At 39.2% G+C, this 12,751-nt stretch overlaps 1 non-coding gene across 1 annotated transcript; it reads left to right on the top strand.

The window, feature by feature from the left end:
* The first annotated feature begins 8,108 nt into the window (after window positions 1-8,108).
* On the top strand, window positions 8,109-8,180 carry trnaq-uug (transfer RNA glutamine (anticodon UUG)). Its single transcript has one exon. It is a non-coding gene; the product is annotated as a tRNA-Gln (tRNA).
* Window positions 8,181-12,751: the final 4,571 nt, after the last annotated feature.

Genomic DNA, 12,751 nt, shown 5'->3' with positions numbered 1-12,751 from the left:
TAAAATGATTATAGTGGGATTTTTTTGCGAGGATCTGTACCAAACAAAGATTATTTTTCTTTAGTCGGTAGGATACGATTTGTAGGCCGGGACATCTCTGCAGCAACACAATACTTCATTCAGAATGGTTTGACACATATTTTGCCTTTAACAAATATTGCGCCCCCTTGCGATTTGGATATTGGATACAATTGCGATTAATTGTGCAGCCCTAGTTAAAATGCGGCCAATTCGGAGACGAGACCGACGCAGTGCATTCAAGGATGCCTTTTCAGTGTAGAGAATGTGATGCAGTGCCATATAGGCCGCCCTACATGCTAGAAAACATTCTGTCTGCTTGTGCTCCACCGCATGCAGCTGGTGCCCTTTTTTTTGTGTGCCCCTGCTCTTCAGACAGCCCCAGTCCGCCACTGCAGGTGTGACATGAGGTGTCCCATATTTTTTTTTTATATAGTCTGTGCACAGCACTGATGCTAATAACCTGGCAGCAAACACTCACTAAAAAGCTTCATTTACTGGTTCAAATTGAAGAAACCTTTTTGGAACACTGTAAGCTGAGAAAAGACTGGAGGGTTAAATAAAACAAGCTTAAGCTAAACTTTCCGATACACTCTGTGTCCAATTTCATCTCCAAAATAAATCTCTGGGAACCACCTCCTGTCAATCTCATCCCATTAAAAACAAACCAGGCAAACCACAGCAAGATGCTTCTGTCAAGTACATAGCCGGTAAAGTTAAATAGAAAGTTCTCTTGTTAACTGTTAACTTTCTTTTGACTCTGAAGACAAATTAGCACACATCTATATCTCTATACATCTCTTAAAATAATGTAAAAATAAATAAGGAAAATTATGACATACATGATCACAGGCCACAGGCAGGTTTCAAGTGCCCAGGGTCCGATATGGGATGGGACGCTGAAATCCAAGCCTAAATACCATCTGGGAACATTTATCCTTTACTTTCACTTTCATCAGACATCGTTAAAGATGTTGTATCTGACTGGAACATCATAGACACAATGGCCGTAGACCAAACAAAATAAGGTGAAAGGAAGAGAATAAGAGAGAAAAAACATATTGTTTTATGATAATTCTAATGTATTAGTAGCTGTGTGTCAGTACATTCCCGCTGACATTGAAACAAAGCTTTTAACATTGAATTCATCGTAACGCTGCTATAAATCAACCTCCATTTACACACCCGAGTAGCTGAAAAAATCTCAAGGTGCCTTACATATAAATAGGCTCATCATTACAGCCAAATTGACCTCAGGAATCCAAAAGTTTTTTGTTTGTTTTTTAAAGATCATTTTTTGGGGAGGCTTTTGCCTTTAATATATAGTGACAGTGGATAGACTGGAAATGCGGGAGAGAGATGGGGGGACAACACGCAGCAAAGGGCGCCGCTGCAGGACTCAGCCAACACGGGGCGAATGCTCTTACCGGATGAGCTAGAGGCCGCGCCAGCAATCCAAAGGTTTTAAGAAGAAAATGTCATGAAATGATTCACATAATGCTTTTAACAAGCCTTTAAAACCATTAATAGCTGACACGTCTTTTATGTCTATAATAGCTAAAATCTCAGTTCTTTCGTTGCCTTTCTCGGCCTCCTCTTTCACGGTAAATGTCTTGAGCCTATGATTAAAAGGATGTGAAAAATGACTGGCAGGTGTTTTTAAAGTATGCACTTGATGACTTTCTTGTACTGAATTTCTAGCTTTAGAAGTCATACATATTTCTAATTGCTGATGTTTTAGGCTTTAAGAAATTATTTCTTAACGCAAAGAAAATAAAATACATGTAGGTTACATACACAAACGTCTCTGGTTTGCAATTTAGTTTTTATTGTATTTATATTAGTTATTTGTATTAATGTGTATAGAATGTGAAAAATATCAATTGAATTGTGTACCTAATATCTATATAGGTTAATGTTGCAATCAACATTGTTTATATTTAACATTTACATCCTTTTTTCACTTATATATATATATTTTTTTACCAAATATGGTCTGTTTTTAATTGAGTTTTTATTTACAGTTTTTAAAACCACATGGATGTGTCATCTCCTCTAAACTACATTAATCTAGTGGTCAGATGTACACATGTCAATAAAGTTATTTTGAAGGGGAAATAATAAAAAAACAACGATAATCTGGGTCTGGAACTGATTTGGGTTTCCTCAGGGGGAGAGGAGCTATTTTTTGTATCTTACACTTGTCCTTTGAATTGATTTAAGTCAACAAAATCTAAAACTGGACTAAAGAGAAATCTGCTGACTCACAGTGACCCACTGACCAGTGGTTTGTTTGGACTGCTCCAAGGTCAGGTTTTAGAAACCCTTTGTGGCATGTGACCTTGAGCCAATATGGAAACGGCTGACCACCACCTTACCTTTCGGGGCTCAGTCCGCGGGGACGTGTATCTGGCTTGGGAACAGTAGGTTTGCTGGTTCAAGTCCTCACAAAGCATGCCTTCTTCTTCTTCTTCACCTGATCGAGCAAGTGATAAAATAAGATCAACTTTATTAACCCTCCTGTTGTTTTCAAACTTTCTACATCAGACATTTGGGTTTCTTTCAACTAAATTGCCCCAAAATAACATGGATGGTTCCATACAACGCTCTTCACAAGTGAAATGAAGGATCGAATCTTTCCTTTCATGGAATACTGGGTGTTTTATTTAATTTTATAGCATTATCCTGACTAACCTTTGAAATATCTGTCATTATCCATTACCTTCATTCATCTTAACTTTTAGTCAAAATCATTTATAATTTCTGCTTTTTTTCTTACACAAAAATGTGATCATTTCATATACATGAGGTTCATTGACCAGGAATTCCGAAAATGAGTGTAAAACGAGTGTTAATAAGTTAGTTCTAGTGGTGAATATACTGGTGGTAATAGGGGGGAAAAAAGTGCAAAAAACATTGAAATAAAACGTAGAAAAAAGCAAAACGTGGAAAGAAGCGTAAAACATTTAAAAACAGGACCTGAAAATGTGTTATGTTTTAGTGTTAATCTCACACAGAGAAATTGAAGTGTCACAGCAGTATAGATGCATCATAGATAAATGACTTTGTCTAATTAAAACTAGATTATACATATTATAAGGATCTACTATTAACAAAATCATGTATTTAAAAATAAAAGAAGAAAAGACAAGTACTGTAGCATACCACACAATCCGTTTTATCTCACTGGGGTCTTAATGGTGACCAACTCTAGGCAAAAATTGAGATTATCTCTAAAATAGGATTTAGCCCAAATTAGACAGCCTGGGATTACACGGGGGGGAGAGGAAAACAGAGACTCGTCTATTTATGTGTGTGCTTACAGTATGTGTGAGTATGCCTGTACAGCATGTTGTGTGTGTGCTATCTATGTGGTATATTTACACCTGTGCTTACGTTTCTTCCCTCTTGGACACTTCACGCCATCTGTCAAGAAAACAGAGCAAACTGGAATTCCATTATGAGAAAACATTTCATTTTTAATTTTTTTTAAATATTCTGTCTGGACCACTTTCACAATATAGAATTGTAGTGATTTGATTTTTTTTTGTGATCCCATGGGTAAAATGATTTGCTCATGACATGTTCTTATACAGGATTGATTGTTTAGGATAATTGTATGAAATTATAAATCACATAGCATAGGGAGGATTTAAAACAAATAGCCATACAGTATTATTGTCTTTCTGTATGGTTTACTTCCAGCATATGGGTATAGGTTGAACCAGTGATGACATTCTGTTTAATCAGACAGCCTGACATGTACTGGATTCATTTCAGTCACATTCCTGCAGCCATAGTCCAGCACCACATTGATTTACCACACATCGTTTTTAGCTGGTTAAACGTGTTTGTGTATCCGTCTGTGTGTATGCAGATGCCTAATCATCTCGGTCTGTATGCGTGTGTATATGTGCGGGTGTTTAATGGGGCTAAACAATCAGCAGGTCAAGTGGGAGTTGTCTGCTCACGTGTTAGGGAGCTGAGTCTGTGTGTGCATTAAGCTGTTAGTATAGACTAAGCTCTGGGACATCAGGTTAACGTGTCCTCGCAGCACCTACCAGTGGATGGAGCTGTAGGCTATGGGCCAGAGACAGAGAGAGAGAGAGAGAGAGAGAGAGAGAGAGAGAGAGAGAGAGAGAGAGAGAGAGAAGCAGAGAGCAGCAAAACAATCACACTTGTTTGACTGTAATGCAGAAGTTCAGTGACTGTGGTAATCTGAATTTATTTTAGAATATATTAAACTTTAAACCTATACTGCGCAACTATTTTATATTAAAGTTCTCATATTATGCTTTTTGGCATTTTCCCTTTCCTTTATTGCGTTATATATCTTTTTTGTGCACGTTATAGGTTTACAAAGTGAAAAAGTCCACCCCAAAGGGACTTACCATCTTCTAGAGAAAACACTGTTCACAAACTGCTCCAAACTGCTCTATTGTAGTCCAGCCTTTACTTCCGTGACAAACATGCGTCACTTTGTTATTTATTTTAATTTATCATTTGCCCACTATGGAGTCATGTAAAGACCCTGCTGAGGACGACGAGCATGCAGATGAGCTTCCCTGAGACAGTTTCTGACGTTTTTTGGTGAAAGTTTTTGGTTGTGCAAATCAACTGTTGCATCCGCTGTCCAGGTGGCTATAGTCTTGCAAGTGAAGGCGCTAGATGTGGAGGTCCTGGGTAGGGATGCACCGATCCAACTTTTTCAGTCCCGATACCGATGCCTGAGCTTTGTGTATCTCTCGATACCAATACCGATCCGATACCGTTGTTGAATTAATAATACACTGTATACCTTTCACCTTATACCTTCCTTCCACCATGTGGAAGAGACTAAAGGTACCAGACTAAACATTACTTTCCGAACTAAGACAAAATAACATAGATGTAATGTATTGAATTTCTATTTATTTGTACACTCAACTCTTCCAGCATGCGACACACGTGCGACAGAGGGAAAAAAACTAACAAAACTGAATCGGCCCGTGGATCTGTTAATTTTTCCAATCCCCGATCCAGCTATTTTGTCAATATTGGGACCGATATCAGATCTTAATATCGCACCCCTAGTCCTGGGTTGGAGAGGTTACGGTTACGTGGTCTGCAGTAGTGACTGGTTAGATGTACTGTACTGCCAAATTCTTGAAAACGACATTGGAGATGGCTTATAGTAGTGAAATGAACATTCACTTCACCGGCAACAGCTCTGTTGGACATTTAACCTCATCTAACCTCAAAACTGGTATAAAACTTCAACCCAACTACTGACATATTTAAGCTAAGAGGGAGGGACATACCTCCGGTTCAATCTGAGGATCCAATGAGGGTATAAAAAAAAAAATTGTGAACAGGTAGCACATCTCAAATTTCCAAGTCGAGGAGGTGAGCCTAACAAAGAAGTGAAATGTGAGTAGGACAACCTCAGGTAGGTCGCAATGAGCTTCAGCTTTGAAGAGCTCCGCTCGGCTGCGGCCACAGTCACAGGGAGAGAGCAGGCAATTTGCAGGGCAATCCACAGACTGGGGTAAAGTTTTGTCAGCTACTTTTTGTGGATGAAAGAGAAAAGCTCCAGTGCAGACACGGGATCCAAAGGCAGGCTTGGCAAGTTTCGAATTGCAAGAGCCGGTTCCATCAATATCATCTTCATCTCCAGTGCTTAATGTGCTGCAGAGCTTGTCGCGCTGGTTGGACAATGCCTCACCGTCTAGCTTTTTGAAGTTAAAGGAACACGCCGACTTATTGGGAATTTAGTTTATTCACCGTAACCCCCAGAGTAAGACAAGTCGATACATACCCTTCTCATCTCCGTGCGTGCTGTAATGCTGTCTGACGGCTCCAGCAGCATCAGCCCATCACAGAACATGCAGGTGACTGGTTCCAGTAATCCTACTGCTCCGAATAAGTGACAAAATAACGCCAACATGTTCCTATTTACATGTTGTGATTTGTAGAGTCACAGTGTGTTCAAAAAACAACGTAACATGAGACACAGCCATCTTCTAACCGTAAAAAAAACCGGGAACTATATTCTCAGGCGGAAGAATATAGTACTTGGGCGGAGTGATATGCTCGCAGCAAGCCTGTCTGAGAATATAGTTCCCGGTTTGTTTACGGTTAGAAGATGGCTGTGTCTCATGTTACGTTGTTTTGTGTACACGCCAGACTTCTGACAAATCACAACATGTAAATAGGAACATGTTGGCGTTATTTTGTCACTTTTGTCACAATTCGGAGCAGTAGGCTAGTTGGAACCAGTTACCTGCAGGATCTGTGCTGGGCTAAGCTAATGCTGGAGTTGGCCAGACAGCGCTACAGAACGCACGGAGATGAGAAGGGTATGTATCGACTTGTCTTACTCTGGGGGTTACGGTGAATAAGCTAAATTCCCAATAAGTCGGCGTGTTCCTTTAAGGAGCACTCCAAATCTTGCTCTCACTTCACCCAGTGTTTCAAACCATTCCTTTCATGACTCAATGGTGGTGTCCACAACCACATTAAAGAATGCAGTTTCCAGCCTCTTCATGGCATCTCCGATAGGCTCGTCTGTGGGCTTCATTGGCAAAGTGTTTCCTTATGCTCCTAAGCCTCTTTTCTTTAAGTACAGCCTTCACATTCATATATGTCTTGAGCAGAGGCCTGAGAGGCTGCAGCAATTCCTGCGTCTCTGTATCTCATCAGTGAGGAGGTCAACCACCACATAAAGCTGTATTGTGGCAGACTTCAGGATCAGGGGACCAGCATGCCATCCACCTTGTGTTTTTCTAAATCTTTGTTTGATAGTGGCCCCTCATGATGTTCAACGTCAAGGCATTCCTTGTTGGTGGTAAAGTATCAACACTGGCTTTTAGTTTCGTAAACACAGCACAGCAAACTACATGGATTGAGTTGCTGCTTGATTTTGCATACACACTGTTTTGCAAAGATAGAGTAGCTGGACTTGGTGCTAGCTGGACTTGTTACTTCATCCTCACATCCAGCGATAGCCTGAAGTGCCAACAGACCATCAAGCATCTCATTTGGCATTTTGATATCATGAACTTTGATGGCTTCTTGGCTGTTCCTTTTTTCATCCAAATTTCTTGGCTCGGTTTGTGTGGAAACGCAAAAAAGTAACACCAGCACATCTGTGCCCCGGGCCTATGGTCCCGGCACTGAATGATGAGCCTCTGATACCTTTGGTTGTTGCATCAGCTGCATGTCGAAGTATGCGGGTATCAGCTTCAGGTGCAGCCTGTAGGTGAAAAACATCGTGCCCAGCTGCTGATACCACCTTTTCAGGTTCATCCAACCTTCCACTAACAAATTCCTGACCATGAGTGTGCACATGCTTCTCAAACTCATTTGATAGAACTAGGTCGGCTTTGTTTTCATCCATTTCAATGAAGCTATTCCAGTTAGCAGGTAGCTTTACATCCCTGCTACTGCTCTTATAATACATCCATGCCCTGCTACTGACAAAGGTGCAAACCTTTGTTTCTACTGTAGCCTAGAACGGACAAACCAAGCACTGGCAAAGAGAGACCCATTTGTGTTTTTTTGCGAGTTTTGCATCCACAGTAGGTTCAGTTTTACCAGGGATCTTTAACAGGGGGTCCGGGACCCCTAGGGGGTCCTCAGAGTCAATTCAGGGGGGCCTCCAACATATTGTTGTAACAGCCTTCTTGAGAGTGGAGCCCCTCAGCTCACAGTTTCACCTTCAACAAAATACAAAATAAAATAATACCATATAATTTGTTACAGCGACCATTCAACAATTCATAAATAGGGAGGTTACACCAGGACACCAAAAAGCTCTCGCACTAAACTGTGAAATCCACTACACACACAAGTACAGAGGGCGGTTTAAGGCACACCACTCCAACGGCACGCTATCTCCCTCTACTGGAGGCAAGGCAACGTAAGCTGTCGAGCACAGCACAAACACTGCAATATATACGCCACGCCACGAATTGAAAGTGAGAACTATTTGATTATCCTGTAAATAATATGCCATGTGCCCGTGAAAAGCGTCAATTTCAACGTCAATGGTTTTCCAGACGCTCCTATTGTGAATAAGAACTGAACGAGCAGTGCCGACGGTACCGTTAGGTCTCATGGTGTAATGGTTAGCACTCTGGACTTTGAATCCAGCGATCCGAGTTCAAATCTCGGTGAGACCTCAACCTTTTTCTTCAATGTATAACGAGACGATAGTAATTTACTGCACAGTTGTGCATTTGAATTGGACCACGATTTGGACCCAAGATGAGGTTGTGAACCGTTCTCTTAATACATCCATGATGTGGATGTGAACAGCAAAAACTAATACACGGGTTTCCTGTTTACAAACATTACTGGGTGAGCAGGATTTGGCGTTAACGAGGTAACTTCTTCTAAACTTCTTTACCACGAAGGTGGATCAGTTGTTATCGGGTTCAATCGCCGTGGTAACTCATGCTGAACACCTAACCTGGTCGGGAGCAGGTTAAGTTGGAGATCAGAGATCAAACGGTGTAAAAGCACCGCCTACTGACCAGTCAATACTCGATTGATAACGGCGTCACCGTTCTTAGAAGATCAAGCGGAGCTCGGTGCTAGGGAGAGAGAGAGAGAGAGAGAGAGAGAGAGAGAGAGAGAGAGAGAGAGAGAGAGAGAGAGAGGGAGGGGTGCGCTCACAAAAGTTAAAACATTTAGAGACAGACAACCCCGTTAACATTCACTGATGGATATATTTATGAAATCTATAGATTTTAATGGGAGGGGATTATATATCGGCTATTTCTCGTCTACTTGAGCCGTGTGTCGCCAATGTGCACAGCGGTTTGAATTTATATTTTTTATTTGCTCTCACCATCGCTTCCACTGCCAGGGTTGCAACTGAAATAATAGGCTAAAGCAACGACAGTCCATGGAAAGCACAAGTACTTACAGTCCTGACAGGTAGGTAGCACTTAACTGAACAACTGAACAAGCTGCAACTTTTCTGATTGATACAATGGGAGCCTGACTCTTGCATATGACCCCAATCTGCCCTTCTTATGGCTTGAAGCCATAACCTCCGCCGGTTTTTGGCAAAAGCATGCTTCCCCCTAGGGAGGTTAAACGTCAGGCCCCCATCACTGGCTCTGTTTGTACAATTATCCACACAACTCCTTGGCATTTTGACTTACACTATGCTACTACTACTAGCTACATGAAACACCTCTTCTTTTTTATTTTTTATTGTTCATTCTTTCAGAATACAGATATACAAACAAACAAGGCACAATCACAAATCCAACCAACATAAAGAATAATATAAAAGAAAATAAATAAAGAAACACATCTTCTTTCTGCCCCCAGGTTGCGTGCGCAAGCAGTGATGACGTTGCCGAGAAGTCCATGCAACATCCATCCATCCATCAATCAATCAATCCATCAATCCATCAATCCATCCATCAGCAGCAGCCAAATCTGTAACTACCACTAACAACAAAACAGCATTGTGGAGAATCAGATAATGGTTGACTGCCCACCTTGCCTGACTATTTCCCTGACATGTTGCTTAGATGAATTCTGTTTGAAGAGGGGATTCCATAAAAGATTCTTATTATATTCTTATATATGGAAAAGAAATATTGTCCTCACATAACCTGTCTACCATGGGCCCAGCCCCGCCCTTTCTGGCTCCACACCCTGCCTATTTTAGTGCTCAGATCCAATCAGAGCAATATAAAATCTCAATTACTAGAAGGTCATTTTAACTACTTAATATGTTGTCAGTTTAAATCTATAGCAAACCATCAAATGTTTTAATTATTTTGTATGAAAATCAATCTGCAAATGTACTAGCAAAATATAAAAAAATACAATATTTTCCACTATAATTGTGAAGTAGAAGTAAAGGAGCAGTGGAAATACCTATTAAGTGCAGTACAGTACTGTAACATCAATTATACTGTGGCACAGATGAAATATTTTCACTCAGAAATAACATTCACCCAGAATACCACAGGTGTATGTACAAACAACTTTATTTCCACACATTAATGGCAGTGTTGAAAATATATGTATGTATGTATATGTATATATATATATATATATATATATATATATATATATATATATATATATATATATATATATATACAATAATATGTTTAAACTGATTTCTTTTGACGTTTTATTGGAATGTTTTTCAATTTTCTTTACAAATATGCCCATGACAGCTGTTTCTCTACCGGGCAGCATTGGCAAAAGTGTACAGGGTGGGATCCCTGTGCAGAATGAGTGAGAGAACCACCGCTCTTTCACAGAGCTTTCTCATACTGCTGTTTTCTTACCACAATTGTGTTTGATTCCCTATGCATCAGTGTAGCCTGCTGTATTCACACTAGTACTTAGTATTCCCAGTATGTTGTGTCTGGATGCATCCTGGAAGAACACCAAAATACATTTACTACCAGCTCACTTTATAAGACTTGCTCAGTATTCCAGTGGAAACTGAAAAGGTGCTGGTACTGTACCCTGCCAGTGTACATACAGCATGGTACACATGCAATGGAAAAGCTATTATATTATATCTCATTGAAGTGGCAGTGAATTGTATTTGCAAAAAAAAGCATATAACAATTATACAATCCATTAGAAATAGTGAAACAGACCATTTTAACAGCAATAATAACACAGAACATTACAAAATTACAAAGCAAAAGGGACATTAAAACAATAAACATTATGGAGTATGGGGTAAATGGAAATTTTTATATGGCACTGAAGTCTGTTTATCACAAGCCCATAGCATGTGTAAGATTGAATGAACTCCATACCAACTGGTTTCCAACATCATCAGGGGTAGAACAGGGCGATGCTTTGTCTCCCACATTATTTGCAATTTATATAAATGATTTGGCAAAGGAAATTAAAGCATTGAATTGTGGGATAAGATGTGGAAATGAAATGATAAGTATCCTTTTGTACGCGGATGATATAGTACTACTGTCTCCATCTGAAGATAATCTGCAGCGCATGCTCTCTTATATTGATGATTGGTGTAATAAATGGAGATTGTTCATCAATAGAAAGAAAACGGAAATAATTCACTTTAGAGAACCTTTAACTACTCGCAGCACTTATGAGTTTAAAATTGGGTCACACAAGCTGAACTTTGTAGACTCATATAAATATCTAGGTTTTTATATTGATGAAAATATGAATTTTAGAAATGGTGTTAAGGTTCTTGCTGATTCAGCACATAGAGCTTTGGGAGGAATTATTGGTAAAAGCAGGAATCTGAAAGACATAAGTTTTCAAACGTATTCTAAATTGTTTCAAGCCTGTGTGTGCCCTATACTTGATTATATTGTGGGTGTTAGAGGACTTAGGAATATATCTAATTGTGAATTAGTGCAAAATAGTGCTATAAGATATTTTCTGGGTGTGCATAAGTATACCCCTACATTGGCGATAGTGGGAGACATGGGATGGGAATCATGTGAGGCTCGCTGGAAGATATGTATGGCCCAGTTATGGAATCGTCTATTAGATATGGACGCAAATAGGTTGACAAGGAAAATATTTCTCTGGGATAAACACATTCTTGGTCTTTGGTCTAACGACATATGCAAATTGTTTTGTAATTATGGTTTTGGGGATTTGTTTCTTAATAATGAAAAGCTGAATATTGGTTTGTTTAAAGAATCTGTGTTTGCTAAAGACAAAAAGCAGTGGGCTGATGATATATGGGCTAAGCCAAAATTGCGTATTTTTGTAATGATAAAACCAGAATATGGCACTGAGAATTATGTTGTATATAATTTGTCAAAAAGGCAACGATCCTTATGCGCTCAAGTGAGATCTGGTGTTTTGCCTTTGACTATTGAAACAGGACGATATGTTAATGTAGAAGAGGAAAAACGTATTTGTCCTATGGGCTGTTTGAATGATGTAAAAATGAGTTCCATTTTGTTTTCTATTGTCCTTTTTATCGTGAGCAGCGTGATTTTTTGTTTTGTAGGATAAAAGCAGAGATTGATTTGGTAAATATGGATGATGCTCAAAGATTGAGATGGCTGTTCACATATGAAACATATAAATTGGCTAATTATTTAAATAAAGCCTGGGAGAAGAGGAAAAAAGCTCTTTATCGAGTGTAAATGAGAACTAGTTGTTTGTGTGTAGTATGTGTGTACGTGTATATACATGTATGTATGTGTATGTCTATATATTTGTATTCATGTATTTGTTCGAAGGATTTGTATATGCAACGGGAAGATGTTTGTTGAATAAGTGAATTTGTGGTGTCTTGTAATCCCATGTGGGATGGGCCAAGATGTTTGGCATGACACAGAAATAAAATATAACTAACTAACTAACTAACTAACTAACTAACTAACTATAATAAAAATAGAAAAATAATGTGGAGTGAAGTGGAGTTAATAAGAGATGGAAAAAAAACATTTATTCCTAACAATGTATACATTAATTTGGCACAGTCTTGTTCTGTCAAAGGTTATATTTGAGACAGAATAATTTAAAAATGGAATATTTATTTTTGTCCTAAACTTTCAGTGTAATAAAGGTTCATATCACATTACGATTTCCCACTGTATTACAATAAATAATATAAAGTGAAGATTGTGGGATTGTGAAAACCTTTTTTCCCACCAAATGTAACAAAGTTGGAGGAACTATTTGTGAAACAACACATGCACATCCTCACATAAATTATTTCACACACACCACAGTGACTGTATGTCTATTGCATGTGTGC

This window comes from Perca flavescens, chromosome 7 (assembly GCF_004354835.1).
Source record: "Perca flavescens isolate YP-PL-M2 chromosome 7, PFLA_1.0, whole genome shotgun sequence".
In the NCBI taxonomy this organism is placed as follows: Eukaryota; Metazoa; Chordata; class Actinopteri; order Perciformes; family Percidae; genus Perca; species Perca flavescens.
The sequence above is the reverse complement of the archived record's forward strand: the minus strand, read 5'-3'. Positions and strand labels throughout refer to the sequence as shown.